This window comes from Pithys albifrons, chromosome 4 (assembly GCF_047495875.1).
Source record: "Pithys albifrons albifrons isolate INPA30051 chromosome 4, PitAlb_v1, whole genome shotgun sequence".
Lineage (NCBI taxonomy): Eukaryota > Metazoa > Chordata > Aves > Passeriformes > Thamnophilidae > Pithys > Pithys albifrons.
Window position 1 is genome coordinate 40397240 of NC_092461.1, and position 18160 is coordinate 40415399.

General features: G+C 43.7%; 1 protein-coding gene across 8 annotated transcripts in view; it reads right to left on the reverse strand.

Moving 5' to 3' along the window:
• ZHX2 (zinc fingers and homeoboxes 2) overlaps positions 1 to 18160 on the reverse strand; it is a 74804-nt gene that overhangs the window by 13646 nt on the left and 42998 nt on the right. Inside the window, exon 1 of one of the 8 annotated variants that reach the window (XM_071553909.1) lies at positions 6948 to 6972. The exons of 6 other annotated variants lie outside the window; for them this stretch is intronic. The gene's annotated coding sequence lies outside the window, so the exon portion shown is untranslated. Of the gene's footprint in view, positions 1 to 686; positions 720 to 6947; positions 6973 to 18160 lie in introns of those variants that run through there. One more of the 8 variants, XM_071553908.1, reaches the window with a different exon arrangement.

Genomic DNA, 18160 nt, shown 5'->3' on the forward strand with positions numbered 1-18160 from the left:
GTCCGGTTGGCACTGGAAAACTTTTGCCTCTGTAGCTATGCCACTTTCCAGAAGCAAACTGTACAGTTCAAGCTAAGAGATGGAAAAAAATAAATTATAACCCCCTTTCTCTTACTGAACACCTAACTCTTTTCACCCTCTCCCATCTTAACCTTGTGCACATAGCTAGTTTTATACACCAATTCCCCCACAACGAAAGGCAAATATTTAGGTAGAAACCAAACTACTTTTCTGCAGTGCTGTTCTCACAGGCTCCTCCAAAGTGGTGGTAGAGCAGGAACTTTCCATGGCATCTGGGACACAGCTTGGTAGCACAAACCATCAGTCAAAATCCTGGGAGCTGTGGTTGGGGAAGTGGTAGAGCAGTGGGAAGAGAGGGTGAGAGATACTGCCTGTTTTCCTTCATACCCCAAAACATGACTGAGTCTGAAAAAGGCTGTCTAAAAACAACCAAATTTGAAGAGATGTCAAATTAAAAAGCTGGGAAAACATTAACTTTGGCAGAAAAGGAAAAGTGCACCAGAAATACCATTACTTTGTGCTGCATCTTGTTTACAGCTGAGGGCTGGAATAAAATAAATACAACAGAGGCTGCAACAGGTTGAGCCCCCTCCCGAATGGAATGGTAGGAATGGATCTTTACTTTTCATAGATATACCTTACTTTTAAAAAACAAACAAACAAACCAGAAAAAAAAATCCCAAAGTGCTTTAGGGACACTTGTGTAGTTTGCCAATAAAATCTTATTCTTCATCTCACTGTGTTGGTTTGCTCTGTCCTGTGCTGGCAAAGAATTCCCAGTAACCAGCCTGATTTGAAAATGAACAGTGGGAAAGCCACTACCATGAGGATATCTGCAAAAAAGCACAGAAATAAAGAGGTGTTCACTTGCAAAGGCCAGCTGATGCTTAAAAGAGGCTGGAAGTATTTTATTGCTTTACTGCTTAGGAGCTCAGTCTCCACAAACATCATCCTCTTTGCTACACAGGACAAGCAAATGCAAATTACAGACTTGTAATTTAACACACACACCCTGTCTGAACATAACATTCAATATCACAAAGATACAAACCCTTACAGCTTTCCCACACCTCATTGACCAGTCTAGGGACATAGCAGAAGTAACAGAGAGGTGCACAGCACAAAGCTCACTGGCAAGTAATTGCTGGGCACAAATCTTTTGGTCTATGGATTCTTTTGCAATCCTATCCCACTTTTATCAGTCACAGTAAGTGGGTCTCAGCAAACCTCAACACTGATGCCAGGCTCTGCCCTCAGATGCCAGCCAGGCCCTGCTGCCCACTGCCTCACAAACACCCCACGCTGCTTTTAAAGCAAAGACACCACCCTGTACCACCTTCTTCTGGAGCTGAAGAATTTTCTATTCCTTCCAGGATACAGACCAACCACACCAGGACAGACCTCAGTGGGTCTGTTCATTTCTGGGTACCTTCAATGGTGTCCCTCTCATAACCTTCCAAGCTTGTGGGTCGCTCCCTGACTTCCCCAGGACTCAAAAGCTGCGTCCCTGTGAGTATCTCTGCTTTTAACACTTGACTCCAACCTGAGTGGCTGACCAGAAATCATCTTCATAGAGTTCAGAGCAGAAACGAACTGACATTACTTGACAGCACTGTAACATCCCATGACCATCTGCTCTTCACTCACAAAGGCTGCAGCAAAGCAAACACATGCAGCAGAGAGCTGAGCTCTATCATCCTGCTCCACATGAGACACTGAACTCACACTCACTAATGTTGCAGTAGTATTTTTATTGTACAAATACAAGGATGAGAGGTGAGATACACATTTCAGGGTGCAAAAAAGGAACATGCCTAGGGTGATGTTCTTCCTTCTTTACAAATGTTTTCAGCATGCAGCTGCTACAGTAATATCAAAAAGCACATCAGCCAGCACAGCAAAAAACATGTTGTTGCTCTCCATTGTGATAAAACACTAAAAACATTGGCTAAATTATATGCAGGGTAATAACTGGAAGAAAATCAGGGCAAATAATTCCTGCATGATGGATTAGGACTGTAACAATTTACAAAAGAAAACTGCAGAAAGACAGGTTTTGTGAACTAGGGAAGAGCTTTTAAAACAGCACTTAAGTCAGAGCAGCCTAGAACTCCACTTCTGCAGTTCTTTGTAAGCTGAATAAACTACAATTAATGGGGAGGTATACAGATCATTACAACAATAATTTCTGCAGGCATGTGGAAAAAATAAAACTGAAAGTGCTACACATTTCCAGCTTGCATACGTTGGTGTAGACATTTCTAATTATAAAAAAATGCCCACACAGATATTTGTAGCAGGGTGCAAAGCCATTAATTTTTGCCTACAGAGAAGCAGCAATTGATGATTTTTCTTTCTTTTAAGGACCAGAGACTCATACCTTTCAAAGGCCATCAGTAAACCAAACTGTATCCCGGACTCCTGACTCCCCCAAAAACATGTCTTGTCAAACTGCATATCAACATATGAACGGGGGCAGAAGCAAACCCAGCACACAACCCACCTCTGCCACACACCCCTACAGCACAGTCACTAAGACACTCTGCAAAAACACTTAGAAAATCATAAGGTTTGGTGGAGATGGGCTGAGGGTAGGATGAAACAGGTTTCAAGAGGCACCAACAGTTGTAGAAACCCCTGGAGAACTGTATGTTTTAATCACGTAAAAGATGCCTTTTAGTGTTAACAACTTAGCAGTGATGTGACCACTGTGTAGAGGCAGAGAAACTTCCTCTGAAATACACAGGTATTTAGGGGAAAAAAACCCCTCTGCAGGCTTGACCAGAATAGGCTGTATGGCAGTACCATGCAATAGGTTTATTTCAAAGGACACTGCTCACAGGCTATTTTTTTGAACTAAAATGTTGCTATTCACACTGCTGCAAAGTCAAAGACAGGAAAAATGGTGGTATGAACAGGAGAGGACAAGCCCTTCCAGAGAAGGGGAAGTTGACCATTGTGTGCTGTGAATTCTCTGTTATAAGTACCAATCTGCAATCACCGGCTTGTACTTTTTTTCCTGTTTTTTAAATGCAGGCTTCAGTTCAGTTGCTAAAAACTGGATTAGGCCTGGCTTTATAGCTTTTTTTGCTCCTTGCAAAAGTTCTAGAATAATCCACTTGTGATGAAAAAGAGCGCTTTACAAACTGGTTCATGCCCTGAAAGAATATTTATATTGTAGCAACAGTCAGTTATTCCACATACAACACTGGCCTTAATTTCAAGGTAGGCAGGAGATGGTCCTTCTCGTCCTGGAGGGCACACACTGGAGCAAATGGGGCAAACAATGGGCAGGAGGGAGTGAACTGGAGTGCCAAGGTGAGGGACAAAATTCAGGTTTCTTTCCTCTCCAGCCACTGCTTTCTCCTCCAAAAGAGCTGGCAACCTACAGCTTGCACACAAAACAGGGCACAGAGACAAATGCAATCAGAAAGTGTTGTAGCTCCCACTGGTTTGTGCAGTTGGTGCACTCTGATAACAGTTTTTTCTTATTTGTAGGATGTGCTTCTGTCAGAGGCACCTGCATTGGTGCCCTGATGAACATGTGGCTTCGCAGGTCCCCACGCTCTGGAGATGGAGATGCTCAGGGACATAAAAGGACCGAAAATTTCAGGTGCACCTCTGACTGTATGCAACCCCAAATCCAGAAGGTGATAGGGGGTGGACTGCTGTGGCCCTGCTCTCTCCTTTGGGAAGGAGAAATACAAACTGACCTCTTCCAAGCAACAAGATGCCTGAACCACCCATACAAGATATAGTCAGAGACATCAGCAAATGTTCTCAACACCTGCAGGGGGACTGAACCTCTCAGCAACACCCTCCATCAGTGGCTTTCAGGGGCAGCAAGCTCCAGAATAATAGTCACGTACCCTGTCAAAATTAGCTCCTTTAATCAGTGGTGTGTTTACTCCTAGGGTGGGTACTTGCATGTTCAGAGAGAGAAATAAAGACCAACAGAGTTCTTAAAAGAGAAACAGAAATGCTATAAAAACATTCATTCTAATTAGTTTAATTACTTGTCTGTGCAACTCATTGAATTCTCATAATTGGACTGGATTAGAGTCACTGGATTTAAGTAATTTTTCATATTGAGTTTTTATCCAGCACCATGTGGTGGGAGGACATGAGACTCAGACACAAACCAAAAATTATCTATAGACTCTATCTTCAGCTATGTGGATAAAACCTCGATGTATCAGTTTTTGATTTTATGCAAGAAAAAAACCAGTTTATTCTAATCAAATGTTCAGCTTAATTTCTTTAAATATAAAAATGATACACTTTTAAAGAGTGGGAATTTTTCCCAGGAAAAGGGGAGTGTGTTAAAATAAGTATTCTTTGCTTAGAACAATTTTTAGTAATAATTTCCCATTTGATTAGATCAAACATCTTAACAGCAATGTCCGGTCCCCTTTGTCCTTTGTGTCATCATCCATCACTCCATAATACTGCCTCCTAGACAGGGTACATTTCCCATATTATTATGTATTTTATATATTATTACATATTCTCTCATCAGATTTATTTGTTATCATCAAGACTCTATCAGTTAAATGCCTCCAAAACAGAAAGACAGTCTATGACAGAATCAAGCAATTTGATTTCTTTACTCTATATGCTTACAAAACATAAGCAACAGTACAGAAGTTTTCCTGATTTAGTACTTCTCACACCACTTATCTCCCTCTTCACTTTGTTCTGCTCTGGGAACCACAGCAGAATTTTAGTCAGTTCAGTGTCAACTTTTTCCACATAAAATGATCAAGGCACTCATAAATGCTTTTGCAGATCATGTCGCAGTCCCTAAAGCCACACATCTCTTGCCTCCGACAGGCACATGCCACTGCAGGAAACAGGGAAAAAAGCACCCAAAGGACCTGACAGAGGGGGAGGAGTGAAGGCTGAGGCCATGAGACTATTTGGTGACCAATTCTATGAAGTGTTTAGATTTGAGGGTAAAAGAAAGGTGAAGAAATCTATGTCATCAGGATGTCATGCCTTGACAAGACAAGCAATACCCACAGACTTATGGGATGCTTGGCCAACTCTATTTGTTCAATATGGGAAGCAGCCTTTGCATCAGCCTCATTCAACACAACTGCAGCACTGAAGGAGCCTACAGAAGTCCCCAAAGAGAGGAAGGAGCTCAATAATTAACAGAAAACATTAGCAACCTGTGTTTGTCTATAGCTGCACACCTCCCCCTTTGACTCATTCACAACGTGTTAGGAAAACTGCAGATGGTTTGTGATTTATAAAGCTGATGAGTCACTGTACTTCTTTCCTTTTCCCCTCAAGGGCTTCTCTGTGTATCTTCACATTCCCTAAGGAGAAATAAAGACGAGAGGATGAAACACTACAAGCAGATTAGCTAACATCTCCCTCCCACAGGATGGTTTTACCTGTGCCTCCCAAACATTGCTGTTCTCTCCTGCCCCCACTTCTCTATAGCCACTCGTCTACACAACACTGAACAGTTACGGCTTCAAGTCATCTGGATTGACACTGCTAATACAGTCTGACCCTTTGCACCACTAGGAAAAGCTTCAGGTTTGGATTGTAACTGTAACAAGTAAACATACTTCCTGAATGGATACTCTTAAGCTACAATACCAGACGCTATCAAAGGACGCCCAAAAGCTGAATTTGGGGTACAAAGCAGCATCTTGCAGCCCACCACACTGAACACTTGCACAGCAATGAAATGGAAACATTTCACCTCAACACTTCCAGAGGCAGGTATTCTAACACACCTCTTTCAAAACAAAACCACCCCTGGAAACTGCCACATGAATTTTCAAAGGACCTGAAAACGCAGAGTCCTCCAAACTCAGCCACAGAATACCAAACAAATTCGATGTCCAAGGCACTTCAGGGCAGCTCCAATTTTAAGCACATTGCGGAGTCAGCCGTTGGCTTAACTCACACAGCTCAGTACCCTGATGAACCGAGGAGGCAAACCTCAGGCATCCCACGTCAAAATGACATGTTCTGTTTGCCATGTGCAAACAGACGCCACACAAGTACTGCTGCTGACTCCAGGCAACATACTGCAGACAACCATGCTGTCTGTGCCCATAGCCAGGTCAGGTCTCTTGCTCACTAGACAAGTTCAGATGAATGACCTTACTCTGCTGGCATAGGATGCACATGTGTTTCCCAACATGGATCTCTGTTCAGAAGACTCCTGTGATATAGATGAACCCCTATAATGGCAGGTAAAGACATCTCCTGCCTTGAACCTGACACAATTTCCTCACAACCATAGCCATATCCCACTTTGCCAACCAAGACAGAGATAAAAAGCAACATACAGGAAAGATGGCTGCTGCCAGTTATGAGGAATGAGATGCTTAGAAGAATGCTTGCATGGGCAGTGCCTGGCATCAGTCTGACCTCCTCAGCTTCCTGGTAATTAACAACTTGGTTCTGCTGAGGGGCATTGCAAGTATCTTGGTGTATATAACTTTTGTTCTCATCTTGTCACATTTGACATTGTATTTTGTTGTGCTCTACTTCCTTAAAGAAAAGACTCTCTGAAAAGTGGCCTTGTATTAGACGATGGAAAACATAAGTTCCACACCGGGAGGCTTTTCTTCTCTAAAAGCAATGACATTACTTCCAACAACCATGTAAAATAGGTATCTTTATAGGGTCCTTTCCCCTCACCTAGGAGTCTGGCTTAGATAGTTAATGACCTGTCAGAGGATCCCACTGGCCCAGTACTCGGAGGCTTTACAGCTGTTAGGACACCCATCCTCACAGCAGGCTTGTGAGTTAAGGCACTGCTATTGTTCCCATTGCTCAGATGGGCAAGTAAGGCATGAAGGGACTGTGGCTGAGGCTTTGTTAAACGACCAAGTCAATTTACAGCTTGCAGCCACCAAAAGGGAGTGGGTAGCAACAGTGCAAAAATCATGCCTTACCCAAGGTCTTCAGCAGGGCTGGAAACTGCAGCAAAGTTTTTTTGGGCTACAGACTGCTCCAATCTCCAGCAAATTCAGGTTATCCTCCTGGCTCACAGTAGAAAAACAGTTAACAGCCCCTGCTAAAGGAGCTGGTACTTTTAGATTGGGTCTCAGCAAACAAGCACCAAAGTCACAAAACCACCACTACTCTCACCAGGAGGCTCATGGGAGGAAGCAAAAATCTGAAGATCAAAGGTCCAAACTATCTGCTGTCTCTCAGAAATCACTCATTGGGCCAGGTGCATGTATACAGGAAAGAAGTTCATCTACTTCTGATGTTGCCAAGCCTTCCTCTGTCCTCACACAAGCTAAAAGCCACCTTCCTTTGCAGCTGCTGCAAAGCATATCATTAGCAAAACCACACCGATTCCTCCTGGTCTTCCTTTGCTTGAATCCTACAGCTCAAGACCTCTTCCCCTTTGCATTTTTTCCCAAATTGTGGAAAAATCAAGTATTTTAGAGAGGATTCCCAGGTGATGAAGATGATCTCATGACAATCTCATCACATAAACAGCCTGTGGGCACCATCAATATATATTTGTTCTGTTTTCTCTCTGGAGGCCCTTGAAGAGTTGACCCACACTTTTTTCAGTCAAGGGCATAGTTTTTCCTGCTTATTGGTGATACAAGCTGAGCATTCCTACCATGCATCACATTATCCCTTGGTTAGTTCAAACTGTGGAAAAGTGACCCTCTAAGAGGTGCTTTGCTACTTTGCTTTCTGTCATCCTAATCACATGCTATGCCTGTTGAAGTTCTTTTACTAAATCTGATGCATTTTACCTCTTGTAATTCCCACTCAGATCACCTCTGCACATCATTTTCCCTTTACTGGCTTCAAATTTTATTTCAGCACTTTGTTGCCAAAGTGTATTTAATTACCTGTGCTCTTAGTAAGCACCCAGTCCTCATATCCATACAAAACACTTGGCTTTAGTATAATCCCATAAACTGTGTGACAGAGAACCTACCACATGATCCACAGAAAAGGCTGAGTGCCAGTGACAAAGTCCAGCAAGATCCTTTGAAACATTTGCATGCTTTTCCTTCACTGAAGGTTACAAAATACTTTCCTCAGCTTATTGGGCATTTAAGGCATCTACACAAGACCAAAAGACACTACATGTTGTCTACCATCAGAAACCAGGAGCCAGCTGAGCATCACTGATGTTACAGATGTCTACACCCTGTGAAGTGTGAAATTAGCACTTCCTTGGAGTTGAAGTTAATTATTAAGTAATACTGTTCTAATTTCTTCTGTCATCCAACAAATATGCTCCCAACTTATCTTTCTTAGGAAAATCAAAGATTATAGATACAATTTTTAGTAGTAAAAAGAAAAGGGGGGTAGGGGGGGTAACCACGAGAGTTAGAAAGCCTTTCAAAACTGTGCTTACTCGTGGAGAAAAGGCCTGTCTTGCCACAGAGTATATGCTGAAGTTTCAGGTGGCTGCATACAGTTTGTGTCCCTACAGGCACGTATCAGGCAGGCAAACAAACACCATTTTTCCCCTGGAGATCAAGAGACCAAACAAGCTTCCTCTTCCTCCCCACAGCACCCAGTGCTGCTGCAATTTGTCACAGGGCAGAGCCACTGCCCTCTGTGCACAGTAACAGTTCTGCTGCTGGGAGAATTTGGCACAGCCACAAAAGACCTTTGTTTGTGCCAGAAGTTGGGCACACAATGCAATCCTTCCCCCTTGTCACACAGAGTTGGGTTTCCCTAGCTGGGTTAGAGACACTCCCCTGACGACTGCAACGCACAAACTCAAACACTGGGTTAGAGACACTCCCCTGACTCCCTCCCCTCAACATTAGATCCTTCTACCCAAAGCAAGTACGGCAGGACAGTGGAGTAGCTGCTTTGGTGAGCAATAATTCCAGTGAACTGCAATCAGACTTGCAGCAAGGATGGCTCTGAGGGAGTGCCACAGCTCTGCCCTCAAATCTCTCTGCACAATCTTTGCTACCTGGATACTTCCAAGACCACCTGAACATAAGTCACTCCAATTTCCAGGCACAACATTTCCCTATTTAAGTTCAATCTGCCAGCCTGTGTGTGCATGTACTATTTTTTTTGTCAATGCAGCAGCTCTGAGGCACTGCTCCAAATCCAGCTTGTCCCACCTTTCCCTCAACTGGCCCTTGCAACAAGGGTCCCTAAGCCAGGATAGGAGCTCCCAGCAACCCCAGGAGGTCCAGGAAAGGATGTCAACAAGGGGCATAGGGGTTAGAGGGTGAGCACACCCACACAGAATGCTGCTGGAGCAGGATGGTAACGTCTCTGCATTTTCATTTCACTCAGGAAATACAAAGAGAAGATGATTACTGGCTCATTCACAAACTATTTAATATCCCAGTTCAAAAGAAGTAGTGATTCTTCCGGAAATATGCAGTGGAAGAGAGTGAAAAATATCGTTGTACGTAAATGAAGTTTCATAAGATCTGATATGTACTAAAAAATAACTATTGACACACTTGCAAATACAATCAGATTAGCACAATCCATGCCTTTGTAGACTTGTGCCACAGCACATGCCACAATGGAGGACACATTTTGTTTCTTCCACTTCTAATTTTAAACATCAGGGGATGCAGAACAAACCAGTTCCAACTTCCATTACTGTGTTTAATCTGGACCATCCAAAGTCTGAATGCTTTGTCATCTGCCTGGAACACCCCTCACACTCCCATCTACAAACGAGACCACGTTTCATCCAGGGAGGTTATTACAGTACTGAAGAATAAAATGCCAGGGAAAACAACAACAAAAGAGTTGGCAAAACCTCACAATCATTTCTTACCAGTGGAAGCGTTTGCCATCAAAACACCTTAAAGCATGACTAACTACACTTGGCAGTTGCCTCTTCCCATCTCCTCCCACGCGCTTTAATCCCTCTGTACTCACTATTCCCAGCTCCGGCTGAGAGCTGGAGTCATTGCAGGCATCAGCCTCTTTGTCTCCGTGGTGCCTGGATTCCCCCTAGGGCTACTTCATAGCTCCCCCAGATGAAGAAACTGTAAAAATGATGCTTGAGCAACACTCGAGAAATTAATAAAAAGAGAAGAACTGCTCCTTAAAATAGTTTTGCACTGAAGGGTATTGAAGTACCTTTGGTTTCTTCTCCCTGTTTCTGGGAGGCCAAGACCAGGTCTGCCACAATGTGCCCAGGGCTTATTCTTGCTCCCATCCACTCCAGCAAACTCTCCTCATTCCTACTCTCTCCTCTGTGCTGCAAACAGGCTTCAAAATCTAGTGTGACACCAACATTCAGTATTTATTTGCCAAAACACGTGTGTTCCTTCCAAGAGAAAGCAAAAAAACTCCTTAATGATATCATTTCCAGAGATACCGATTTTGTGACCAGCTTGCATTAATTTAGATGGTCACCCAGTTTTATAACATTTGTGAACATTCTTCTCCTGGTAAGAAAAAACCATCAAACACCCCACCATGATCCTGGTGTGACATGGCAGCTCTTTCCATGGCAACCCACCAGCACCAAGCATGCTGTTCTCCAGACTTTGCTGCACAGCAAAGGAGGGCAGGGAAAGAACCTGCTGAAAATCTCCGGCTGTCACCATAAGCCTGGCAATGCTGTCACGCTGGGGAACCAAATACACTGGGGAAAGGCAGCATTTCCACAGCCTCACTGCTGAGACGTGTCTTAGCTCCAACTGCTAACCAGCTGCTCGGTCATTTTCAGGTTGGTTGGTTTGTTTACTTTGTAAAACATAGTCAGTGCATTTTGTTTCCTAAACAGCATGAAAAATTGACCTTTGTAGTCCCAAAACTGTTCTCCACACCAGAAGGAAGTGTGAATTAAGGCAACTGGGCCATGCTCTCAGATGGTCTCCATATGCAACAGCAGGAGGCTCACTACGGGGATCTCCCTTTGGAGGACAGACAGACCTGCACTGCTGTCACTCCCAGCAGGACAATCCCATGGGCAGCCCACTCAGTGTGGAGGGCAGGCAGGCAGGGTGCTCACGAGCATCCTTGCTGACCCCAATAGCCATGGCTGACGTTGCTCCTGATGTTCTGCTAGGACCTACCTGCTCCTGCAGCAGCACCAAGTGTGGGGGAGGCTCTCTGATGAATACTTCAGCAATTCAGCATCCCCAGACATACCAGAGCTAAGGCCTCTTCTTTGGCTATCTTCAACCGCCAAACCTTCTGTGTAACTACCGGCAATCCAAAAATTGACACACAAGTCAGCTACCAAAGACTTCTCCCCCTTCCATCTCTTCTCAGAAACGTTCCTTCCCTGTCTTATCACATGCAAGGCTGCCTTAAGCACTAAGATGAACCAGACTGGAGCAGTCCAGGGCTACTTCTCCTGAAGCTTTATTTGAAAGTTTAACTGCACAACAGTTTCTGAAGTTTAGGAAAAAAATCACATTCCATAGCAAGAGTTGATGCTATTATTTGAAGTCACCTGACCCCAAAATCCAAATAAGCAGCAGGGAAGGGGAGAGACAATAGCCCCATCCATAAGGCTGGAGATGGCAGACCTAAAACCAGGTCTCAGAGGGAGCATTCATCAACCATCATCTCTCATATACAGCCTAGGTTTCAGACCTTATTCCCAAAAAAGGCATTGACAAAACACACACTCATGTGGAAAGCTTCAGTTCCAGCAGACCACCTGCCTTCTGACAGGGAAACACTTGCTCATGAACATTTCCTAAAGCAACTGCTGTCTCAAGACCTTTGTAATATTCAGGGAACTAGGTCAAGCCTTACTGCATGCTCCTCACCTGAAAGAGGAACCCAAGAAAAAAACCCTGAATTACCGATTTACTCTTGTCTTTTCTCCCTAAAGTTCTTTTTCTCTTTGGTATTTGTTTTGTGGAAGTGATCTGCTTCTCCTCCAACACCTTTTGTCTTCATCCTCACCAGAACATTCACAGGGTGAAGGAAGCTTAAGCAGACAAAACCAGACAAACTGCTCATGTAGATCCTGACGTGTGCGGTTTCCAGAAACACTCCTGAGAGGCAGTCCCTGCAGAGGAGGGCTGCTTTGGGCTTGGAGAGGAATTGGGCCCCATGTGATCCAATGTGTTCAGTTCCCCTAGTATGCCCTGTGGCCTCACAACAGTAAATTAAAAGTGTAAAAATCAGAGGGGAGGGAGAGGGAGCAAACTAGAAATCCTTAAAATCCCATCCTGCTCATGCAGGCCACGGGGCTCTGTTTTCCTTTAAAAAAAATTCTAAAGCAAAGTTATCCCATATGCAGTAATGCAAGAGGAGGAAGAAGAGCCAGGGAGTGTGAAAAGGCTGCAGAACCTGTAACAGAAAACCCTCACTCAGTCACTGAGCAGTCCTCTTGTAATACTTACTAAAATAAAATGAAGCAAATATGATGAAACACAGCCCACTTGCACACCACACTGCTGAGAAATTGGATCTGGCTGCTGAAATTTGCTCCCAAACTCCTCCTTTCCAAATACTGGCAGTTCACATCAGTCAATTGCATCCAAACCATCCCCAGGTAAGAAGGGACAGAACAAACAAGACAGGATGGGTCACCCTGTGTTTGATGCATCTTCAGAGCAGGGCCGGTGTGTAAATGTTCACTGGTCTCTTTTTGTCACTTGCCAAGGTTGAAACATGGCATCTCTAGCTGTTTCCTGATGATGAAAGGTGGCACTAACTAAAAGAGTTCAAGGGCCATGTCCACTGGACTTGGCCTTAGTTGCTGCATGAGCAAGTGAAAAAGGAGCCTTAGTATTAGGTCTAGGAAAGCAAATTAAAAAGAATCTTTCTGTTTTCTTCTCATAATTTGCTTTTAAGTCTAGATCTCTTTCTCTCAAAACTGAATTCACACAAGAATAGATAGATTTTACTCCTTTTGTAGAATAGATCAGCCTAACTGCTGAAGTCAGTGTTTTCAGACCAGCACACGAAAGCCGAAGATGTGTCTGAGGAAATTCAATGCTGGCTGATTCATCCTTCAGAAAGGATGAAGAACAGTCACCCTGGCACATCCAGTTTATTCCTCTGAAGGCGAAACAATTTAGTGTTGGTGTCAAGACAGCAGGAACCGGGGAAAAAAAAAACTAAAAAAAAAAAAAAAAAAGCCCTGTCCAGACTGCCCTGAAATATCTTTTGAGGCTTCAAATGGTGAACAAAAGGATAGCCCTGCAGTATAGCCAGCCAGCTTGCACTGAACCAAAGCGAGGTGAACAGCATCCTTCTCCCTTTGCTTCTAGGCATGGTGGCTCAGGCATGGTGGCCCTGCCCCAGACATGCAGAGACACACAAGGGCAACAAAGGGGGAAAACCATAAATTATTTGGCAGACAAAGTGTTTCTGCATGAGATCCACACCTCATGTTTCAGAGGAACCAAAGCACAGACTGAATCTTGTGAAAACAAAATAGCACAGCAAAACCGCACCAAAAGCATATTATGACAGGAAGAGTGGGGTGAAAAAAGTGCAGTTGGATTTCATACAAATCTGGAGAAATCAAGAGGGTGTTAATGGAAAAAAAGAAGAGTGTCCTCCTTGGACAACTGCTTTTTAAGATGTAGGTGCATATACAGACCATGTATATCTAGCTATATAAAAACAGCACATGCCATCACTATTCATTTCAGGTATAAACAGCACCAGAAAAAAAACACCTTTCAACCTGGCCCTCTGTGCCTCCAGTCCCAAGTGACTCATAAGAAGGGCTGTCTGAAGATGCTCAGTAGTAGGTCATTCTTCCCAGCAGGTAGGAGAGCTATAAATCAACTGCTTTCAAAGAAAAAAAAATAAAAAAAAAACCACACCAAAAAAACCCCCTGAGTCTTGCTGGGAAGAAGCAAAATTGGGGGGAAAAAAAGAGGTAAGATGAAAAGCACCTGTAATCTCTTTCATGCAGCACTGAACTTCTTCTGAAGAGAAAGCACAGAAATGATAAGAAAAGAAAAGAAAGGGAAAGAAGAAAGCAGCCCACTGACACCAGCTACAGATATATTTTTTTAATGGGCATTAGGTCAGCAGGGCATTTTCCATCTGCCCTGCTTAAACTAGAACTCTGATGATGTTACATGTGTGATTTTAATACAGCATTAATCCTGGCGGGACTACGTTTATTTTGTGTTTCTGTGCATACACATAGATGGATTGCACCTGGTCTTCCTGAGGTGAGAAGGGAGATCTGTAGTCAGATGATGAAAACAGCAGGTGTTGGGTTGCACCTCAACTTGTTTGGGGCTTGCTGAGAAGAGAAAGGAACACGCAGCAGCAAAGGGCTACAAGGCTTTGAGAGGAAAGGGAGAATAAAGAAGAAACAGCTTTGCCCTCAGCCTCCTGAATTTAGCTCAAGTGGCCAAAAGGCCAACCTTGCTACTGCTGAATCCCACCCAGCAGGGGCAGCTTGCTGCTACTATCAGAGCTCTGATCAGGGGCTCCAGACTTTTTTCTTCCATTCCAAATGCACAAGAACTGCAATGCCCCTCACTCCTGCCCAGTTTTTAGCCCAACCCACAGGCACACCCTTCTCAACTCAGCACACTGGTCAAGGCAGCAATGATAAAACATGTTTTTTCCTGTATTTTTGCTAGTGATTTGATGATTCATATAAATGAAGATGCCTCAGTCTTCCTTCTTCAAAAGAAAAGATCAAAAATCCACATTCTGCTTTTCCTTCAAATTCCATAGTGCTTTCCCAATCTCATTCAATAAGGACTGTGCAAACAGACTGGAGCCTGCAAGAGTTCCCAGTGATTAGCTGCCTGACTAACATAGTAGAAGTTGAAGAAGATTAACTAGAAGCTAAAGTCCATGTTTAAAACACGAATTAAGGACAGATAAAGCAGGTTTGGAACCTACCTCATAAAACCCTACCCAACAACCTCAGCAATCTCTTAAGTTTAATTACCACAGTTTTAGGATAGGTTACCATAATTAGACTAGATTATACATTCTATAAAGATGTAAAAGATCCCTGGAGAACACCACCACTAGTATCAGCACTGAATCCCTTCCACACTTTACAGCATGCAATACACTTTACACGCAATGCCTCTTAGTTGAATATATCCTAAATAAAACCAAAACAAGCCCAGAGTCTCATTTTTTGCCCATTACATGATACACGTCAGGGGTATCACCCAAAATGGTCACAGTTTCAGGAAACCTGAAGACTTGAACAGCAGCTGGCAGACCCGAAGAATGAAGCAGAAAACACCCATGTTCTCCATGGGGAACTTCCACCAGCATGAGCATGTGCTACGAATGGATGGCACATGGATTCACTTTGCCCTTGGGCATGGGAAAAAGGCAGGAAGGGTAGGAAAAAGGCACTTGAGACCCAACAAGAAGTTTAACCTTCAGAAGCTGAAGAACAACCAAGGGGTTAACAGTTTCCAGTGGTTTTACTTTAGAAAGGGCAAGATAGGAATGGGGATGCTTTTTCAAATTTAATAATCCTGGATGATTATATTCCAGGAAATTACTCTGTTACGTGAATATTGTTACTGCATGACAGTTTGGTCCCATTATCTCAGACTCTTTTTGGCATGCATGTCCAATGTGATTCACCATATGTTTAATGACATTCAGCACTGGTTCAAATATATCTTCCTAATGCAACAATCCACGAAAACCTTTATTTTCTTATGTTTCAAGTTACAAACTAACTCAGAAATGCCTCAGCTCATCCAATTTTAAGATCTCCCATGTAGACTTCTGGAACTTTAAAAAACAAAAGACAACCTCTCAAGACAGGAAAGACTGCTTTTTATAAATTAGAGAAAGACAAGATACAGTTTAACTTCTTGCACTAGAAATGTCCCAAGCCCAAAACCTTCTCTAGCATCTAAGTTATTCACATGTAGTTTCTCTGTACGATTCCTAGGCAGGATTTCTACAACAAGGTTTTCCCGGAGCAACAGTTTTTCCCCATCACAATGTCAGTGCTACAAACCTAAACAAACCCCACTCCTTGTCCCAAAGAGTTTACACACTACGTCCCTGCTCACATGAAAGTGAGGGGGATTATTAGCTGTAAATTGCTTTGAAGGCTTAAAAAAAACCCCAGAAGTGTTACATATTTCTGAGTTAATACACTTCAAAACTGTCTAATAACACTATGAGAAAAATAGGAATTTTGAGCAACAAGCTAGGTGTTCAACAACTGGTGGTTCAGGAACAACAAGCAACACCAAGCACTACTGTTTCTGATAATAGCCCCTTGCAGGCAAATCTGTCTTGAGGTCAAACCAAAGAAATTCCAACTCATGCAGTCACACATGTTTTGTTCAAACCCTTCAGGCAATGAGCTGAGTGTGCTTCTCTCCTGCAGGGAACAAAGAGCAGGTGGTATCCACCACAATGATGTCAACCTTTGCAAAGTGGGGACCACCCTCCTGGACTTCCCAGATCACCTCAGGGTAACCACTGCTGTGCCAAGGGTTCACAGAGCAATCTGGTACCAGCCTCTGACAAAGAGGGTCTCAGAGAAGGGGCTAAGGAGCAGCCACAGAACACCTGGCACCTCCAGTAACCCACGTGGGAAAGGATGCACAGCCTGGCAGTGTGCATGGATCCAGCCATGCTATCATTCATCCTTTTGGTCAAGTTCAAAAAAGAAATCCACCAAACAGGAATACAAAGCTCTGCCACCTCCAGCTTCCAAATGCTTGGAATACAATCCAGCCTTTGTAAAGCAGACAGAGTCTCATTTTCAGATGTGTTCAGTACTCAGCTCTCTAACCAATGGAACAGGATGCCCAGCAGGGCAGTATCCTGGAAAAAAAACGGAAGTCCTATGCATTTCATACAGGTGTCTGACACAGAACTGATGCTTAAACTCTGCTATAATGTCGTCTTGGTCTGTGCTACCATCCCAGCTGAGGTTTCCATCAGCAGGAAGAGCCAGGGAAAGCCCCAGGACATACACAGAGGTCTTCACACAATGCCAAGGCCAGCCTTGCTGAAGCAAATGGGACAGCTGGCTCTTTCACTCAAGGAGATTACGTGGTATCTAGAAAGGAAAGTGCAGCTAATTACATGAACTCTTTGAACATCTGTTTCTTGTGAGGTGACCCGGGGGATTGTCCAGCCTTTTAGAGCTCTCAAGGCTGAGTGTTTGAGGAAGAGCAGAAGGCACAGAACAGTGTCAAACAGTGCCAGCAAGCTTAATCCTGCTAAAGTCTCCTGAAAACCAAATGGAGCAGATGGACAGCAACCAATGAAGCTGCACAAAAAGAGAGCAACGAAAACAGACCTGGTGATGTACAGTTGTGGTGATGACACAAAATGTGAGCAAGTGTTTTATTTAATGTGCCCTGGAGACTGCCACCTGAGTGGACACTACACTAGGACCAGACAAGGCCACAAACATGCACTGCAGGGGGCAAGAACTGACCAATTTATTGCAAAATTCTGGCATTTGAAAGCAACACAAAAGCAGCATGTGCTAAGGGAAATGTTAAACAGCCAGCAGGCACTTTGTACGGCATCACTGTAGTGCGCGGGGTATTGAGAAGGGGTCTTGTAAAGAGATTGTGCAGTTTTCCAGCAGCTGTTGTGCTATCCAAGCTGTACCGCCGCTGAGTTTACAGATGAGTTTCAGGCAGGTGTGGAAGAGGCCACAACAACTCAGCCCAGTGTGTTCCCTGAACAGACTGAGGTTTTTAGGAGGGGATGCCACAGTTTCAACATGTTGTCTCTGACCTGCCTCAGAGACCTGATGGGCACAGCCACGCGTTTGCTGGCAGACAAGCAACACGTTGCAGAAACCATGTGTCAGAAGCAAGGACTGTGATTTGCAGGGGTACATAATAAGCTAAATCTACTCACAGCAAATATTAAAAAAAAAAAAAAAAAGAAAAAGGCAAAGTGGGAAACACCAGTCACTGCCAGCAGCCCAGTAAGTCTTCTCTCACAGATCTAGCACCTCTGGGTAAGGAGAGCATGGATGGACAAGCAGAGGGAGGCTAGACAGGTACAAAACCAAGCGCCCATGATCCTGATGCAAACCAACATACTGGAACAACCACAGGATTCCACAGAACTCCTAACCCTGGCATGCTGCTCAGAGCTGCAGCCTTGAAACTCCCCACTCCTATAAGTGAGATTTTGTCACATTTATGACTTTTGCAATGAGCTTAGGGAACCCTCAAAATACTATCTACTTGTTTTGCTATTTAAATGCCCTTTTAGAGTCATGTTC